Consider the following 21148-nt stretch of genomic DNA (forward strand, 5'->3'; position numbering starts at 1 on the left):
CTTGAACAGCCTTGAAGGACACACCCCTTAGGAGGCATGCTTTGGTTTTAGTTTTGTTGCAGAATAAATAAAAAAAATCGTTAAAAAAGTACTCCAATTTGCAAAACAGATGAAGCCAGAAATCCCAACAAACTTTTAAGCATTTCGCATATGATGTCACTTCTTTGAACAAACAGTAACTTACCAGGAACGCGTTCGTGTAATGGTGGACTCAAAGAGCCAAACTTTACCAAATAAACAGAACATGTTCCTGGTCTCGTATTAAAATACAATTTAGACAGTAAACTATTAAACATGTCTAGTTTTATCAGGTATAATTCCCAGGGGTAATATAATTTTCAGAAGACTGGCACTTTAATGGAAACAAAGGGTTTGGGACGTGACAGCTTGCTTGACCAAAAAGAGCAGACAGTCTGTGCATGTGATTTCAGAAGCCACAAACAAAGGCTTCAGAGGTTCCACTGAGATTTGAACTCAGATCACTGGAGTCAAAGTCCAGGGTGCTAACCATTACACCATGGAACCAAGACATAACCAAAGAGTTGTTTTTACTATCAAACCTTTGAATGATATAATGAAATTCCAGCAGCACATGAACACGATTGAAGGTTTTACCTGAAATCATCAACCTGGTGGAAAAAAAAATTCTCGGAACCGTGACTGCTGGCTACATGGTTAATCATTCATTGTTGTTTGTATTAATTTCTAGTTTTGTAATTTATCAATCAATGTCAACAGGCAATTGACATTGTAACCACATGATAATCCAAGTCAAACGTCACATGTCGTTCCACAAACTAAAACTTTATATTTTTACATCTAAAAACATAAAATACCTACTGATATTGTAACATATATTCACAACAAACTGTCCATGGTCACTCCAAAGCATGTCAAAGCTGCCATAATTCCCTGAAGGTTGGCAGGGACAGTTGAAGCAGCCTCTGCTGAGTCAGTCATGACAGAGTCTTTCTGGGATTCAAACCCAGGTCGCTAGTGTGACAATCCAGCAAACCCCCACTAGGCCACCAGGGGGATGACTGAAGTGCAGGGGCGTGAGGCGAAAGTAGAGTATCAAAAACAGTTTATTTACAATTTCTACAATCCAAAGGAAAAAAACAAAAGGATAATCCAAAAGCTCAGACGATATACAAAAACAAAAATATCCAAAGGTTCAATGTCCAAATCCAACTCAGAAAAGAAGAGGCAAAAACTCAAACGCTCAGAAGATCCAAAGGTCAAAACAAAAATCCACAAAGTCCAAAGAAAGTAACAAAAACCAAAAATACTAAGACACAGGCAAGATACATGGGCCAGAGGGAGCTAGCACTAACAGCATAGCATTAAGACTCCGTGACTAGGGACTGAACTGAGGGAGTATATATACACAAAATAAATGGGAAACTGGGCCCTGTACTACGAAGCAGGTTTTCTGGCTTACCAGGGTAACTTCAAGAGTAACTTGATCACGTGCAGCGTAACTTCCCGATTAACCCATACTACGAAAGTTGGCTATGTTCAAACCGATGTATGCTGCCATGGCAATTTACGCTGCATCTCAAACCTGCTCGTCTCAGGTTATGTTCTTGGTTAACCCGAGGTTTCCGATTAACCACACCCTTTTTAAACACCACCTCTCCACCGACATTTCCTCTAGAGACAATGCCAGCATACCTGGATGACCCGTGCGATATCGGAGCGCAGATTAGAGATGGGATTTATGGCTCTTTGATGGGATCTGCATCTTTGTGATCTGTTCTTTGAAAAGAGCCGTTCAAAAGACTGGCTCATTTGGCTCTTTTTAAATATTTATTCAGTTTTAAGAAGACAGCGTCTAAAGAAGCCAGATCCCTCTGCTTAGACAGTGACATCAATATTTCTGGACATACCTTTTATATAAAGCAACCTAGATTTACATTATTGTAACCCCTAAACGCTCATAAATAACCATTAAAAAACAATGAGGGCTTCAATGAATGTCCATGCAGAACGGCTTTTCTGTAAAAAAAAAAAAAAAAAAGAACCCACTCAAGAACATAGTTATCAAGAACGCAAGAGTATTTTATAGAAAAACACTTGTTTTACAAAAATATTTAAGTCTGAGATACAAAATAGATACAACTACAATAAATATAACACAAGAACTAGTTATCACACAAGAACATTTTAATAGAAAAAAACAAACTTTCTATATTAAAAATATTGAAATTGTAACAAAAATAGATACAACTAAACAGTCAGATAAATAGATAAAGTTATAACAAGAACACAATATTATTTTAATAGGAAAAAACAAACTATTAATGCAAAAAATATATTATTAGAAAAATAGATACAACTAGACAAACAGATAAATAAATAAAATACACAAAAATAGAACAAACAAAATGACGATAGAATAAATTAAATGAACGTCCGTGCAAAGTAGTTTTCCCACAATATTATCATTAATATCACACAACAACATTATAAACTATATACAAAACAATTTGAACTATTAGGCAAACAGATAAAACTTGAATAAATAAAAGGCAAATGAATGCTTGCTTACACGCGCACACACACACCATTATGAACGATGTTTTTATATTTCATTTTCACCTGTTGCCAGGTGTGTTTGGCACTGCTGTTGCCTCTGAAATGTTCACAGGACATACACCAACTTAGTCAAAGGGACTGAACAGTCAGTCATCCTAATTCATGTGACTGTGCACATAGCTTAAGTAGGCTACTCCATGAATTTACCATACCAAATTTTATTCAGGATTTTTCGGACATTAAACAAGCTATATATGACTGGGGCCACGTCGAAGGACCATTTTCTGTGACTTGTGATTGATCATGAAGCTTTCTCTCATCCTATACTTCTGTTCTGGAACATGTAGAGGGGAGAATGTACTTGTGCATTTACCCTATCGGCAATTCATTGCCAACATGCTTGCCGCTCCTTATTGGCAGCCGCTGTGTTAGATTTTGCTCTTAATGTTGTTTTGAACTCCTTGTAGCTTTGCATTATGACAGCACATTCTTCCTCCGTGAAGCACGGCGACCGTGCCATTGTGAACAGTGGCGATTTGCGCTGATAACCTCTCCTTTAACGTGAACTTGCATTAACCCTGATTAGGTTAACACAGGTTCAACAAATCAACTTCATAACTGGCGTCGTAGTACCGTTTAACCCCAAACAAGATAACCAGGTTTTGTCAACCCCAGTTTAGCAGGGGAACCCTGGGTTACTTAACCTCCGTTCCTAGTACAGGGCCCTGGTGTCAGTGTTCTCAATATCCCCTCTTTTATCTGGATCATCTTTCCACTTTCAAAAAGTCCCTTACAGGCCCCAATGAGAATTGAACTCATGACCCCTGGTTTACAAGACCAGTGCTCTCACCACTGAGCTATGGAGCCTTAAAGCTTCTGCAACAGAACCTTGAAGCCCCTGTGCTGATCCTCAAAACAGCCCACAGAAACTGCTGTAACATCACTCACAACTTTAGTTCCTAGCTGCAGTTAGCTTCTGTTTACTATTTGCCTCACAAAAAAGGACACACATTTTAAATAATGCAGTGTGTCAATCGTAGAGTGGGCTGTGGACTGTACATTCTGGCTACTTTCTCAAGTATTTTTCAAATTTTTACATAAAAAATAGATTTTGACTTAGTTTCTAAGAGCAATGTTTGTTTCTGGAGCATATATCCAAAGCTATTCATGATACGGATTTGAAACTTGGTATACATATTAACAAGGTGATGTAGATGTGCCTTTTCATACAAAGAAACTTGAGAAATTTTAATTTTTCATGTTTCCATGGAAACAATTTCAGACTTAGTCTCTCAGGTTAGTCTGAGGGGGAGGTTTTGTTTCCGGAGCAGAACTTGAAAACTATGAGTGGTATGGTCTTGAAAGTTAACATGTGACTACCTCTGAGTAGTTTGCCGTGATCGTATAGTGGTTAGTACTCTGCGTTGTGGCTGCAGCAACCCTGGTCCGGGTCATGGCAAACAAAAAAACACTGAGTAGGCTTAATTTTGGACAGAGTGGAAGTGGTTAGCACGGTTACCTCACAGCAAGAAGGTTCTTGGTTCGCAGCCAGCAGGGGCCTTTCTGTGTGGAGTTTGCATGTTCTCCCAGTGTCTGCGTGGGTGTGCTCTGGTTTCCCCCATAGTTCAAACACATGCGGTTAGGTTAATATGGGATGGCCTTGAGCAAGGCACCCAACTGCTCCCAAAAAGGTTTTTGGCTTTGAAAAATTGTTCTCCTGTGTCTTGGGAAACGGGGGGAGGGACACTCTAATCCAACACAGAATAAAAGCTATTTACATTTCATGAAGAGAAATGTCTATGAAATCCAGGAGTAACATCCCAAAATTAATGTCAGTTATACCCACAGTTTCCAAACATTCACAGCAAATCCAATTATCTGGTATCAAGAGAGAAAGAGAGAAATACGTCCAGAGATGTAACATAGTCCCTTATTTATTACTTATGTAAAATATGATGAATGTGGTATGTAGACAGTCAACTCTTTTGATTTAAACCATTAATTCCTTTGTGCTGAATATTACACAGAATGATATGATCGCAAATGATGGTGCGATCTCATAATGAAAAGTTTCATTCTGTCAAGATCTCAAGAAAATGGTTCCAACAAGAATCAGTTATGTTCTGAGAATGAAATAAATACCTTCAGATTGAAAGAAAATAAATTTAACTTAATATAAGAGGAAAATTGAGTCAAGGAAATATGTAAATCCATGGCTTCTTAGGATGATATTTTATTATTCATGGAAAATAAGTTTGTAGTATGTGATGAAGCTGTTATGAATATGAATAAATGTGGAGTGGGTGGAGCTACTTGTGAGCTCCATGTTATTTCTAAAGCTCGAGGTCTGAACTAAACACTCAGGATAACAATGTCACCCCTCTTGTTGCTTTTCTTCACTATTGCTGATATTGGTAAGTCATATACATTATGCATGATTCTTTTTCTTCAAAGAAAACACAGTTTCCACTTGAAACTATGATTAAAATAAATGGTTATGATTATTTTAACATCTTTATAGCAGAGGCTGCTGACAACAGCATTAAACCAGACCAAACCACCATGTCTGTAACTGAATACAGCAACATCACACTGTCCTGCACATATACTGGATCAGTTTGGCGTCTCCACTGGATCAAGACCAGAGTTTCTGATGCTGATTGATGATGTCACTGAAAGTGTCACCAAGGCTCAACCGCCTCGTCCACAATTTTCCATAAAACTTCATAAAGCGAGTAAGAAAGTGGATCTGCTCATCTCCTCTGCTGCAGTGACAGACTCTGCACTGTACTACTGCGCTCTGGGGCCCACAGTGACAGAAAACCCAACTACACTGTACAAAAAGCACTACACATGACTGGAGCAGAGTCGTGCTTTTCTCATAAGATGGAGCTCTTTACATGTTCACATGCACATTCTAACTGCCTGGATGCCAATTCACTTTCGGATGATCAACCATCATTTTTGTCCTGATTATAAACTGTTAATGTTTAATTTGGACTTAGACCTAAATACTAATCCTCACCACTAACTTCTTAAAAATACTAATGATTAGTTAAAACTTTACTTGCTTTTTTAATGATTATTTACTTCATTAACAATAATTATGTGCCTAATATATTCATAGCCACCATATAGCCTGTAAAATTATTCTCGAAGTTGTAGCACAGTAATGATCCACTGAAAGCCTCACAGTGTTTCTCACACACAGGTGAGACTTGCATGCTCCAGATATACTGATGATGCCCCAAGGATAATTTTGTCTGATTTAAAAAAAAAAAACATTTTATTTATTAATTGATTCTGCAGAAATGTCTTCATTCTTTTTTGTTGGTGGATGCAAGAAAAAGAGAGCTGAGAGAGAGAGGAGGGGCAAAGCAACAGCAACACTAACTGGGAGAAGAAACTGGTAAAGATTCTCCTTTCCTCTTCATGTTTGGATGTTAATTATCCATTAATTTGTTAATTCTGTGCACTTTGTGGCTATGGTACAAGAGAACAAAGACTACAATTATGTTGCTAAAAACAATAACATCGACTTATCTAATGATCTGGGGTGGGTTTCCTGATAACGTTGCACTTTAGAGCTAGAGAGCAAGTTCAAAGACGTTCTTATGCAACGAACGTTGTACCTGTATGTGGTTTTCCTGAACTCACTCGTAAGAAGGAAGCTTAAGTGCAACTTTGTCCAGAGCATCTTTGCAATGTGCATCCTCGCAATAGGCATTAGTAACTGCTAAAGGTATTTGTACTGTAGTTGCTAAAGGCATTATAGTAGTTGATAAATCCAGTCGATGAGGTCATGTGGTATTTGTTTTTAATTAAAAACAAACAATGAAATATAAAGTGTCAAAATATGTTAATATATTGTATTGTCGTAAAGCATTACATATATAATGTGGGAATGAATAATTGAAACTTTTTACATTTTTGGACAATAAAGTTTTTTTTTTTATTCCAAGCATTTTTTTTTTATTAAATGAGCAAATGTTCACATAAAATTATGAACAAATAACAAGTTAAATAGTTCAGTAAAATGTTTTTCCCTTGCCTGCTCATTTCATTGTTACCCAGTCAAGAGTTTAAAGGTCCCATGGCATGAAATTTTCACTTTCTGAGTTTTTTTAACGTTAAAATGAGTTCCTCTGACCTTCTTAAGTCACCCCAGTGGCTAGAAATTTCATAATGTGTAAACCAAACTATGCCCACCCTTTGTCAACATTTGAGAATGGCGCGTCAAAATGGCGCGTTGATAGGCTCTTCCCTTTACTACGTCAGCAGGGAGATGATCCCCACGCCCCCCCCCCGGATTCCCACCCACTGTATGGCTTGCCCGCCCAGCTCAAAAGTTGCCACCATAGATATGTCACTTCAATTTTGTAGTGAGGAGACCATAGAGGACACAACAACATGGCACCACCTAAGCGAGCGAAACATGGAAATTGTGCTGTACATGGATGTGACAACACAGAAAGGAGTCTGTTTTTACTGCCGACGGGAGAGCCCCTGAAGAAGCAGTGGCTTAATTTTATTTACTCCAATAATACGCCGTCGAGTCTACCTAAGACGGTGTATGTTTGTCGGAAGCATTTTCCTGAGGAATGTTTCCACAACTTGGGACAGTACAGGGCAGGTTTTGCACATCAACTGTCACTGAAGCCTGGGTCCGTACCAAGCATCCCTGCCGCATCAGCCACAAACACAGAACAAGTAAGTGTATAACTGTTGAGTCATTTTGCCGTGTTTTAAAATCGGTGCGTTAGCCTTGCAATGGCTACATTAGCTGTGCAGCTAACCGCTTCCTGCAGTTAGCCAGGTACTCTGCGCTACAAAACCAAAAAGCATGCAGCATGCTCTGTTATAATAGCCAATCAAAACAGTTTTTACAAAGACACCCACATTCTTTTTTTTAAGTCACTCGTTCATTTTATTTGTTTGTTCAGTAAAAACCCAAACATTTGTTGAATTTATTTCCTCGCGTCGCACCTTAATGACATCAGCGCGCGGTATTTTTCCCTTCGCGGTTTGTTCCTTCTCTCTCGCCATAGTAAGACACCCACATCCGCTTGTTCTGACCCACTGGAGGTAGCATCACAGTGCTGTTAGCCACTCAGAGGTAACACGTCGACATGTCATGAATATTAATGATGAGAGCTGAAATCCTGTCGCTCTCCCGCCACCCGCTCCTCCACCAAACTAGAACAGCCTGAAACAGGAGAACCACAGCATTTTTTTCACCAAAACCGGCTCACAGGGCATTCATTCATACTAGAGGCCACCGCACAATTAATGAAAAAACGATGCCATGGGACCTTTAATGTCCCTTATACACTGGCATGCAGCTGAGTGGTGTTTGGCATATGAAGGAGGTACAGTATCGATCCCATCACTTCGCCAGACCACAGTGCCACTTCCCAGATTGCAGGCAGCCAGATTACAGCTGGCCGAGAGCGTCAGTGCACCCGGGAGCTGATCAGCATTGAGAAGGAGCGGCTCCAGTTACTCCGAGACCTGTATGAGTGGCACCATCAGGAGCGGATGGGCCTTAAACAGGCAAAACTAGACCTGCTGGTCAGAGAAGTGGAGCTTCAGAGTGGATTCACGGAGTCATGATTATTTCAACTGTTATTCACAGTGCCAAGTTGGCAATAGTCTCCCATATATAAACACACACACACACACAGTGTTAGAAATTTGACACTAAATGAGATAATCACTTGGCTAATGGAGTTAAATTTTAGTAAAATGTGGTGATATCAATGTGACATTGCAATATCCATACATAATTCCATAATACGTTGAAATATAGTCAGAATGTTTTGCATATATTTATTTAATAATTAACTTGATGTACGTGCAATGTACAAGAAAAATAATTTCACACCAGCAGCATATTCAGGGTGTCATTAGGGTATTTTAGGATTGTTGCACAATAATTATCTGCTGAAATCTTGTTTATCAGGGTTTATTCCACATCAGTGATATCTACTGATGAACTGCCAAGGATATTTTGTTTTGTTTAAAAAAATATATAAATTTTACTAACCCACTGTGTGTAAACCTTTTTCCACACCTTGTTTAAGTCCTGTTCAGAAAAAATTATTTCAGAGAAACTGGCAGAGGTGCTTGTGCCTCAAGTTGTGACAAAAAAGTCTTCTTTTGTGAAGCTCCAAAAACTCTGAAATAAAATGAAGATAATTCCTGCGACTCGCTCAGTGTGTTCAGGAAAAGGTTCCAGATCCACTGTGCACTTAGTAAAGATAAAGGGATGTATGTAGGTGGAGATATTTAGTTCTGGATGTGTGCTGTTTTTTTTTTTTAAATAATGCTGTTTAAGAGTCAAATTATGATCATCCATCAATTTCATGGGTAAAATCATCATGAACTACAATTGCGATGGAAAAAAGGCATGCTTTGGGTTGATCAGCAGCAGGACTTGTTCTGTGTTGTACTGGTGACTCAGTTCACTGTCACTGATGCTGTGAAGTGATGATCTGTGTAACGTTCTGCTACAACAGCTGCACTTCCTGGGTGTGGCCTTCTAGAGACACATGTTCCCTCATGTGTAAACCTTGTTTCAACCTCAGCTTCAGCACATACAGCACTATTATACAGAATCCTCACAGAGCTGTGTTCAGAAATGGCTCAACTATACAACTCACTGCACACAGTGAGATACATCCCACTGATTCTCACTGTAGCAACAGGTAATTAACTTTCATCAGCTCATTCACTGTATTAACTAATACTCGTGTGTGTATTAATCTATTAATTTCTTATTTTTGTAAGTCAGTATTTTGTTTACAGAAATATTTCACAGATCTATTTCTTTATATTCTTCTTTGCAAACAGGCAGTTTTGCAGATAACATTGGGCCGATGGACAAAGATACCAACATTGTGGGGAAAGAAACAGACACTGTTACTCTGAAATGTTCATATCAGTCAAGCAGTGATTACATTTGGCTTTACTGGTACAGACAATATCCTAACAGCGCACCACAGTTTTTACTGTATAAAGGCGCAAAGTCACAAAGTTCTGCTGACTACAACCCTTCTGGCTCACGATTCAATTCAGAAACATCCTCAGACTCGACTGAACTTACTATTAAAGATCTACAGATCTCAGATTCTGCACTCTATCACTGCGCACTGAGAGCAGCAGCACAGTAATACAGAGTCAATGAGAGGCTGTACAAAAACCTAAAAACAATACATATGAAGTTAAATGGAATGTATCAAAGATACTTCCTTTGCCAACTTATCAGTTAACCACAGATACAAACTACATTTGTGGTAACAGATGCAGCTGAATAACAGAAAATAAAAATAAAGAGGGAGTGTGTCAGGTGTTACTGCTGCATCCTGTTTTAAATTCAATTCATTGTAGATGACTTTGTTGCCCAGTTTACCCCATGATTTATTCCAATCAACTTTCATTCATTTATAGCAGAGCGTAGCCCCAGACTTTAAGAGAATATGGTAATGCATTGGCCTGATTTTTGATGGCTTTGACCGTACAACGTGCGCACGTTCATCCCTTGCAGACAAAGATTTCTTCGGGTTCTCTGAATCTTTTAATGATATTATGTACCGTAGAGGATGCGATCCCAAATTCTTTGCAGTTTAACTTTGAGGAAAGTTATTCTTAAATTGTTGCACTATTTGCCCACACAGTCTTCCACAGAGCGGTGAACCCCTCCCCATCTTTACTTCTGAGAGACTCAGCCTCTCTGGGATGCTCTTTTAATACCCAATCATGTTACTGACCTGTTGCCAATTAACCTTATTAGTTTTTTAATTATTGTTATTATTTTTTTAAACATTACACAACTTTCCCAGTCTTTTGTTTTCCCTTTCCCAACTTTTTTGTGTTATTATTATGGCTACAATTATAGACAGTCCATAATTATTGACACCTTTTCAGATTTACCAATAAAAAACAATTTTCCAAAGGTGAGTTTCAGTTACAACAGTTATTATTGGTTAATTAATCAACCGGAAGACCCGCCTCACCCTTTGATCTTGTCATCTGATGACATGCTCGTTACCTGAGATGGAATGTTTTTTAGCACAATCAGCAAGTTGAGAAAAACCTGGACGTTATCATCGCAGGAAAGCATGGTGGAAAGATCATGGACATGTTTTTACTTATCAAATTCACCAATATTTCATGATATCCTGTCTAAACCTACTTTATTTCTTACTATTTCATTTGACAGTCACCATTTTGTATCTAAACGCGCGTTTGAGAAGTCACGTGATGTGTCGATAATAGTGATCACTTTCCCTGGTGTCCACCATTATCAACACCCTGTGGAATTGACATTTACAACTGTTATGAATCGATCTTTGTGTAACATTGTTGAAGTAGATGAAGTACTTTAAAAAAAAATAATAAAAAGTGCTGTGATTTATAATAATTTTTTTTCCTGATTCATAAAAGAATGGAATGCTTATAGAGTATTTGGAATTCTATTGCAATAAATAGAATTAGACCAGAATTAAATTCCTAGCATATAAAAAAATGACATGCTTGAAATATTCAGATTTTTCTATTCCATTCAGAAAATAGGTTTTTTTTTTTCAATTTGTTGTAAATATCTACCACATATTACTATATCAGTAGACATTTTATATTTTGGTTCAAGGAACGACATGCGACCTTTGACCTGGAGTTTCATGCAGTTACAATGTCAATTGCCTGTTGCAGTTATTGGTAAACTACAAAACTAGAAATTAATACAAACAACGACGAATGATGAACAAAATGTGATCTATGAAAATACTTAGAAAGTGGGTAGAAAGTGGAACAAAAAGATTTTCTGAAAGGTTAAACATTATCAGTTCATTTGTTTACAAACATTAGAATTACTTCCTCATTTGCGTAAGCACCGACATCAATATATTTATATAAAATATATTTGGTATGAAATATGTCTATGTAACACAAATTTTAAATAAAAACTATGTTTTGTTAACTTAATACCACATACTAATTATTTTTAAAAATAAATAATGATCTGGGTTTTGATAATTGTGGAACGGTGTCGATAACTGTGGACAAAGGTGTCAATACTTGTGGAACGGCCAAAAGATCGTTAAGGTGTCGATAATTGTAGCCGTCGCTCTACTTCACTGATCCATTTTGTTTGTTTGTTTGTTTGTTTGTTTGTTTTTATTTCTAATCATGGTATTGCTGTGCATATAAATACCCAGATGAATTATTGCCATATTCAGTGCATGTACACGCATTCAGCAGGCTACTAGATTAGACACATTTTCAATACTTATGAATTATATCCTTTTTGTGGAAAAATGAATACACATTACTCAGGATTTCCAAAGCAGATTATCTTATTAGATGGTAACATTTCACAGTTAAAGGTCTCAGGTTGCTAAAAGCTTCAGGGATGATCTATAGTGAATATAACTCTCAGGTCAGTCAATAACTGATCTCAAATGCGTCACTTTTATCTCATGGTGGTAAACACATTTTTTTGGGATGATTGGATTAATAACACATTTTGAATTACACACTTTAAGTGTAAAGTAGTTGTCTGTGTAAACATGTAAATATATTATTAAAAAATCAAACAAAATATAGAAATTTGATTTTGATAGACTTTCATACAAATGCCAAAGCTTTCAGATACAACTTCTGCTGTCTGCATGGACCAATTTTCACTGTTGAAATCATCAAGATTTCCTGTTTTTTTTAGACACAAGAAGACTTTCTAGCTTACTCAGTTACAGCAGACAGAAGGCTTTACAGAAAGGTCCACAGGGTTTGTGGTTGAGGCCAATACTGAACCTGAGTGATGGAGCTGAGGATCTGTACAAGCTCATGAGTTTTTTCAAGTTCAGTTATTTGCTGTAATGATTTGTGAATTAAAAAAAAAGACTTCTTTTTCCCACCAACACTTTTGTTTTCAGGGTAAACTGGGACAAAGTTCATTTTAAGAAAACAAAACAACCTTGGTGTGTTAAAGTCTTTCACCTTTCTCCACAAGATGGCACCATCAGTTATCTTACTGTGGGCCAAGCACGAGGGCCCTGATCACATCCCCAAAGAGTTCAACTTCTTTGATTATGAATACTACTTTTCACTATAATATAGACTCTCTTCAATCATACATACATAGTACTTATAGTACTGTACAAAAAAGAGCTTGTCCAAATGTGAGATCTTATTGCAGTTGTGTTCCAATCTTTGGAGCTTCAGCATCAAATCTGATTTTTCGATCGAGCTGAATAGTATAATTGTCAACTCATCATCAACAAAATGACTTGTTTCTCTTAATTCATGAAGAAAACTGAAATTGCAGTCGGGCTATAAATACGGTACAGTTTCTTAATAATGTGTGATGTGTAATATATTTGTTCCCAGTATGGACAAGCACATTACAGCTGCAGTGAATAAAATGGGCTCTGGACAGGTTCACTTGTAATGGAGGTGATTGTGATTGGATAATGTAAATACTTTATTTTGTTGACAGAGTTTCATGTTTAAATGACAAATAGCAATCATGAGATTTATTTTTTAGAGGCAAATTAATAAAAAAATAAATAAAAAGAGAAAGAGGACAGGTAGGCCAGGCAGAACACGAGGCTACAGAGGAGAAATAAGAAACATAAAGGAAATAAAACACCCAGTTTCTCTCTCTCTCTCTCTGCAACCTTCACTCGATCCAGCAAACTTCACACACAAAATGCATCACCTCCCTTAAGGCCTAATGACTTACTGGCATCTTTAATATTATTACCAAGAGCAGCAGCTGGTTTGTTCCTCACCTCAGTGAAATAACAGGCTTTGTGATTACAGAGTCAATAAATCAATCACATTATCATAATAGTAATAATAACTTGTTAGACTAAATTATTTATCATGACTTATTCACAGGTGGCACGGTGGTGTAGTGGTTAGCGCTGTCGCCTCACAGCAAGAAGGTCCTGGGTTTGAGCCCCGGGGCCGGCGAGGGCCTTTCTGTGTGGAGTTTGCATGTTGTCCGTGTGGGTTTCCTCCGGGTGCTCCGGTTTCCCCCACAGTCCAAAGACATGCAGGTTAGGTTAACTGGTGACTCTGAATTGACCATAGGTGTGAGTGTGAATGGTTGTCTGTGTCTATGTGTCAGCCCTGTGATGACCTGGCGACTTGTCCAGGGTGTACCCCGCCTTTCGCCCGTAGTCAGCTGGGATAGGCTCCAGCTTGCCTGCGACCCTGTAGAAGGATAAAGCGGCTAGAGATAATGAGATGAGATGAGATTATAAATTGATTGAGAGTGTTCAAAGGGACATGCCATACTCTTTTCAATTAATTTATATTATTCTCTGAGGTGCTTTTGTAAAGTTTGCAATATTGTTTTTATTGAAAAAGCACCTTGGTTCTTTTGCCTCATGCTGTTTTATCATGGGATGTAAACACTCCAGGCTGATTATGCAGTTGCACCTTGAACTCTCAAAATATGTAAATAGCTTCACTCTGATTGGCTAATATCCAACTCTGCCATCCCCGCATATATAGTTTCTGTTAGCCAATCACAGTGGACATATTTACATATTTAAATTGACAGGCACACCCCCAAAATCAGCCTGTTTCATTCTGGAGGTGACACTGTCATGTGATGCTGTGGGGCGGAGCTTCAACAACCTGCATGATGTTAACAATATTGGAGACACAAATAATAGTTTCATTCAGCTGAGACCGTTCATCATGTTCACTGTTATATTCATGGGTCTGTGGCTTTCACTAGGTGAGTTATACATTTATTCATTTTTTTTGTTATTTCAGAAATATTAATTGTAGAATGAGTGATTAATTAGTCTGTGTGGTGGTTAGAAAAATCAGAATGTGGGTCTGACATGTAGTTCTGGTTTGATGGTGTAAAGGTTAAACACATTATGTTCTCTTCTCTATGACAGGTGACTCCATGGCAGCGTCAATAAAGCCACTTTTCACTCAGACAGTGAGAGATGAAGGCAGTGATGTTACTCTGTCCTGCAGCTATGACTTAAGTACTCCAGGAAACTACTTGCACTGGTACAGACAATATCCAAAATCTAAACCTGAGTTCCTTCTTTATATTGACCAAAGGGGAACTCTAAGTCCCAACATTCCTCCAAGAATGTTTGCTAAAGATGATGAAAAGAAGAAAGAAGTGGATCTGCTTATCTCCTCTGCTGCTGTATCAGACTCTGCACTATACTACTGTGCTCTGGCGCCCACAGTGACAGGAAATCCAACTGCACTGTACAAAAACTTTCACACAGTTTTGTTGTATTGTTGGTTGTTCTGCTGATGAGTTTAAGAAATTGACATGCACTTTTGTGGGAATCTTTCTCTTTCAAAATTTATGAAGAGTTATATTATTGGCACATATTCCATTATTAGTAAACAGTTTTATTTATTTTTTGGTTACCACTGTATTCTGGTCAGTGTTGTCGTGAACACAAAGCCTGTCCTGGGGCTCCCAGCTGTGAGGTGGGAATTCACCCTGGATGGACTGTCAGCCCTTCATAGAGCACCATGCACCAACCCTTTCACACACTCATTCACACCTTCAGGCAGTTTCTCCAAGCAAACTTCCTACTGCAATGTTTATTTATTTATTTATTATATATAACTAACAGAGACATGGAGTAAACATGTAAAACTGCATACACATTGACAGCAACCTGACCTCAGCATCCAACTGAGAACTCTGAAGCTGTGATGCAGCAATGCTGCCCACTGGGTCACTGTTATCATCCATTAATCCATCCATCATCTGTAGCCACTTATCCTGTACAGGGTCGCAGGCAAGCTGGAGCCTATCCCAGCTGACTATGGGTGAGAGATCAAATCAAATCAAGTTTATTTGTATAGCACTTTTAACAATAAACATTGTCGCAAAGCAGCTTTACAGAATTTGAACGACTTAAAACATGAGCTAATTTTATCCCTAATCTATCCCCAATGAGCAAGCCTGTGGCGACGGTGGCAAGGAAAAACTCCCTCAGACGACATGAGGAAGAAACCTCGAGAGGAACCAGACTCAAAAGGGAACCCATCCTCATTTGGGCAACAACAGACAGCCTGACTATAATATTAACAGTTTTAACAGGTATAACCCTCAACTGTCCTCATGGGGCCATCCTTCACAGGAGCAGTGCGATAAAACTCCTACCAGACACAGGGCACCAGGATGGATCAAGCAGGTCTGAGGGGCAGAAGAGGCCAGCATCTGAAGCCCAGGATCAACATGTAACTCAGAGGGACAGATGGGGGGGGAAGAGAGAGAGAAAGAAAACACATTGTTAGGTATGCCCTAAAAATGACAAGTATTAAATCTGTGTGGTAGGCTCGCAGAGACGAGAGTCTTTACATCAGGCATAACACACAACAATGGCATGTTAATATGGTAAAATATATCATGACCTGCTCTGGCTGGATGCTTGATTGGGTGATGGGAGCACACTCCTCAGCAATGATGAGATGCAGATGGGACCCTTAGGGCTGGCCAAGACAATTCAGTTACATTTCACCGGGTCTGGGACATGCGACAGAATGTCTGATGGCTGATTCCCTGCAGGCTACGATAGCCAGTCGAGATCTCCACCGTCTCCACCAAAAGATTTCCTGTTGACTCCATGTAACTCAGAGGGACAGATTTGGGGTGGGGGGGAGGGAAAGAAAACACAGGTGGTTAGGTATGCCCAATGTCACCTGAATAAGTAGGAACAGTATACATATTGCACCTAGTACAAGCAGGGACTCCGGCAACTAACTATGACAGCATAACTAAAAGGAGAGAGCCAGAAGGTAACACAGGCATGAGGGAGCCCCAGGACATAAAGCAGCCAGCCACTACACCGTCAACAAACTCGAGTGAGCAAGCGAGTGGGGACTGACAGCATCCATACATCCCAGTTTACCAAAACACTATGTCTGAGGACCCTCCAGATCTACTCCTTTACCTCATAAACACCATTAACAAAAGGCTTGACTAAACAGATATGTTTTCAGCCTAGACTTAAATGCTGAGACTGTGTCTGATTCCCGAACATTACTTGGAAGGCTGTTCCATAACAGTGGGGCTTTGTAAGAAAAGGATCTGCCCCCTGATGTAGCCTTCACTATATGAGGTACCAGCAGATAGCCTGCACCTTTTGATCTAAGTAGGCGTGGCGGGTCATAGAGGAGCAGAAGTTCACTCAGGTACTGTGGTGCGAGACCATTTAGTGCTTTAAAGGTCAATAGTAGTATTTTATAATCAATATGAAATTGAATTGGGAGCCAATGCAGTGTGGATAAGACAGGCGTGATGTGGTCATATTTTCTAGTTCTAGTAAGGACTCTTGCTGCTGCATTTTGAACTAACTGGAGCTTGTTTATGCACTTATTGGAACATCCAGACAGTAAGGCATTACAATAATCCAACCTGGAGGTAACAAAAGCATGGACTAGTTTTTCTGCATCATGCAATGACATTAAATTTCTTATCTTTGCAATATTTCTGAGATGAAAGAAAGCTATCTGGGTGATGTTATCAATGTGAGTTTCGAATGAAAAACTGGGGTCAATAATCACTCCAAGGTCTTTTACTGCTGCACGTGAAGAAACAGAAAGGCCATCCAGAGTTACTGTGTAATCAGAAAACTTACTTCTAGCTGTATGTGGTCCTAGTACAAGTACTTCAGTCTTGTCAGAGTTAAGCAGAAGGAAATTAATAAGCATCCAGTGTCTAATGTCCTTAACACATTCCTCAATTCTATTAAGCTGGTGTCTCTCATCAGGTTTTGCAGAGACATACAACTGTGTGTCATCAGCATAACAGTGGAAACTAATACAATGTTTACGAATAATATCGCCCAGAGGTAACATATATAGAGAAAAAAGCAGTGGACCCAAGACAGAACCTTGTGGAACACCAAACTTTACCTCGGTACGTCTAGAAATATCACCATTTATATCAACATACTGATAACGATCAGTTAGATAAGACCTGAGCCAGGAGAGGGCCGGTCCCTTAACTCCCACAACATTTTCTAGTCTATCCAGAAGAATGGAATGATCAATGGTATCAAATGCAGCACTAAGGTCAAGCAACACAAGTAGCGAGACACAGCCCTGATCAGACGCCAACAGTAGGTCGTTTACTACTTTAACCAGTGCTGTCTCTGTGCTATGATGAGGTCTAAATCCTGACTGATACATTTCATGGATGTTATTCCTATGTAAATATGAGCATAACTGCTGTGCCACAGCTTTTTCAAGGATCTTGGAGATAAAGGGGAGGTTTGATATTGGCCGATAATTGGACAGCTGACAGGGATCAAGGTCAGGTTTTTTAATCAGGGGTTTGATAACTGCTAGTTTAAAGGATTTGGGTACATAGCCAATCATAAGAGAAGAATTTATTATTTTTAGAAGCGGTTCAATTACTCCAGGCATTATCTGTTTGAATAGATGTGTAGGTAAGGGATCTAGTACGCAAGTTGAGGCTTTTGATGTAGAGATTAATGAAAGTAATTCAGTTTCTTTTAGGGGAGTAAAACATTCTAACTGATGATCCGATACAGTTATATAGTTAACTACAAGGTCACTTTCATTGTCTGACCTTAAATTAGTAGTTTGAATTTTTTGTCGGATATTCTCATCTCATCTCATCTCATTATCTCTAGCCGCTTTATCCTTCTACAGGGTCGCAGGCAAGCTGGAGCCTATCCCAGCTGACTATGGGCGAGAGGCGGGGTACACCCTGGACAAGTCGCCAGGTCATCACAGGGCTGACACATAGACACAGACAACCATTCACACTCACATTCACACCTACGGTCAATTTAGAGTCACCAGTTAACCTAACCTGCATGTCTTTGGACTGTGGGGGAAACCGGAGCACCCGGAGGAAACCCACGCGGACACGGGGAGAACATGCAAACTCCACACAGAAAGGCCCTCGCCGGCCCCGGGGCTCGAACCCGGACCTTCTTGCTGTGAGGCGACAGCGCTAACCACTACACCACCGTGCCACCCCGGATATTCTCAATTTTGTCATTAAAAAAATTCATGAAGTCGTTGCTACTACATACTGCAGGTGTGCATGTGTCGATAGTGGACTTATTCCTGGTTAATTTTGCTACAGTATTAAATAGGAATCTAGGATTATTTTTGTTATTTTCTATTAGGGAGGAGAGATATGTTGATCTCGCAGCACTAAGAGCTTTTCTATACTTCAGGAAGCTCTCCTTCCAAGCTAATTTGAACACTACCAATTTTGTTTGACGCCATTTACGTTCCAATTTTCGAGTGGTCTGTTTTAATGTGCGAGTGTCATCATTATACCAGGGTGCTAATTTTTTGTCTCTGACCATTTTCCTTTTTAGAGGAGCTACATTATCTAAAGTATGGCAGAATGTTGACTCTAAGCATTCAGTTGCCTGATCAAGTTCTGCAGGGGCTGACAGTGACCCAATTAAAGTTGACAGCTCTGGGAGATCATTTATAAAGCTCTGTGCAGTAGTTGACGTGAAAGTACGTTTAATACAGTAGCGTGGTGAGGTGCATATATTATTACTCAGACATAGTTTGAATGAGATGAGATAATGATCTGAGATAACTTCAGACTGTGGAAGTATGACTATATTGTCTACGTTTAATCTGAATGTTAATATTAGATCAAGGGTGTGACCACCATTATGGGTCGGTCCTATGACATACTGCTTAATCCCGACTGAATCTAAGATGGACACAAACACTGTTTTTAAAGGGTCTTCTGGGTTATCAAAGTGAATATTAAAATCTCCGACAACTAAAACTTTGTCTAAGGAAATAACCAGATCTGAGATAAAATCTGCAAATTCAGAAAGAAACTCAGAATATGGCCCCGGGGGCCTGTAAATAATAGGCAATGGAATTAACTGGGTAGACTTATTTTTTGAGGCTACATACATTATATGAGTATGAAGAACTTCAAATGTATTAAATTTATAACCAGGTTTTTGTGTTACACCTAGATAATCGTTATAAATAACCGCGACGCCTCCTCCTCTGCCAGTTAGAGGAGGCTGGTGTATATAACTGTATCCAGGAGGACTCGCTTCATTTAATGCTATATATTCATTTGGCTTAATCCATGTTTCAGTTAAACAAAGTACATTAAACTCCTGATCAGTAATGAGTTCATTAACCATTAGCGCTTTAGATGTAAGAGATCTAATATTTAATAGCCCCACCTTTAGATCAAAGGTGCTGGCAGCAGCTGTACAGTCAGTATGATCTAATTTTATATTGATTAGGTTACTGGAACAAACTCTCTGAAAATTTCTACCTTTTTGTTGAGCTCGGGGAACAGACACAGTCTCGATGTAGTGGACCCTGAGTGACGACTCTGTGCAGCTAGCAGACAGTCGGTTTAGCCTGTTCATCTGCTCCCTGGCCTTGGCTCTGGATTGTCAGAAATTAACTAGGCCTGTTCTGAGACTATGACCTATGCTGTAGGAAATGAGAGCAGCACCTTCCCGAGTGGGATGGATACCGTCCCGCCCTAACAGTCCAGCAGTGCCCTCAAAATTAGCCCAATTATCTATAAAGCCCACACTGTTTTCAGAGCACCACCTGGACAGCCAGCAGTTCAGCGACCATAACCTGCTGTAAGCTACATCGCCACGCCGCATTGGGATGGGGCCAGAGCATACTACAGCATCAGACATCGCCTTCGCTAATTTAAACACCTCTACAAAGTTACTCTTAGTAACCTCAGACTGACGAAGGCATATATCATTAGCTCTTGCATGGATAACTATCTTTGAGAACCTGTGCTTGCCTAGGACCCTAAGATTACCTGCTATGTCCGGCACCCTGGCTCCTGGTATACACCTGACTAAAGCTGCTGGTGCCCTTAAAGGCTGAGCTAATTTCACGTGCCGTATGATACAGTCCCCTATAACCAGAGCTCTTTCAGGTTTCTCAGTGGGTGCATCACTAAGGAGAGCAAACCTGTTCGGCACGTGACGCGGAGAGGAGTGGTGCTCCCGTGGGCGAGCCTCAGTGGTAGCTTTGGCTCTACGCTTATGCCGCCGAGTCGTCACCCATTCGCCCCGCTGTAAGGGCTCTAATGCCGGAGTTGGGGGATTACTAACTCCACCTAGGGCATCCAGACTTTCCCCTACAGAAACTATACTGTTCTCACGCTCACTAACCTGCTCTAAAGCCTGGACACACGCTTCTAGCACTGTAATCTTCTCCGTCAGAGAGCTAACTAATCTGCACTTATCACAAATAAAGCTAATAAAGCTATCGCTAGTGACGGAGGATGAATGACTAAACATCCTGCACTCAGCACACTGAACAAGCTGAAGGTGTGCCATGATGAAAAGATTCACGTACCTTAAACGAAGATCTGTTGATATTAAAGCAGATCCGATGTGGATGGCCTCCGCTTCCTAAGGGTCCTAATTGGTTCTGTTAGAACCAGAAAAGGTTGGTAGTTTTATGAGCAACTTAGTTTTGGAGGTGAATCTGAACAAATTCCTGCCTGTTGTGTGCCACCTGCTCCTGCAACTCCAGCACTGTAAAGTGAGAGTAAGTGTCTATTTACTGCCATTATTGAGCCTTCTGCCGAGCAAGTGAG

General features: G+C 39.6%; 1 protein-coding gene and 2 non-coding genes across 3 annotated transcripts in view; all 3 read right to left on the reverse strand.

Annotated features, from left to right (window-relative positions):
- Positions 1–21148, reverse strand: part of LOC132892138 (NACHT, LRR and PYD domains-containing protein 12-like) — a 445190-nt gene that overhangs the window by 322527 nt on the left and 101515 nt on the right. The window lies entirely within an intron of this gene.
- Positions 454–525, reverse strand: trnaq-uug (transfer RNA glutamine (anticodon UUG)). The gene has a single exon. It is a non-coding gene; the product is annotated as a tRNA-Gln (tRNA).
- trnat-ugu (transfer RNA threonine (anticodon UGU)) lies at positions 3333–3405 on the reverse strand. The gene has a single exon. It is a non-coding gene; the product is annotated as a tRNA-Thr (tRNA).

The sequence above is a fragment of the Neoarius graeffei genome, chromosome 1, assembly GCF_027579695.1.
Source record: "Neoarius graeffei isolate fNeoGra1 chromosome 1, fNeoGra1.pri, whole genome shotgun sequence".
In the NCBI taxonomy this organism is placed as follows: Eukaryota; Metazoa; Chordata; class Actinopteri; order Siluriformes; family Ariidae; genus Neoarius; species Neoarius graeffei.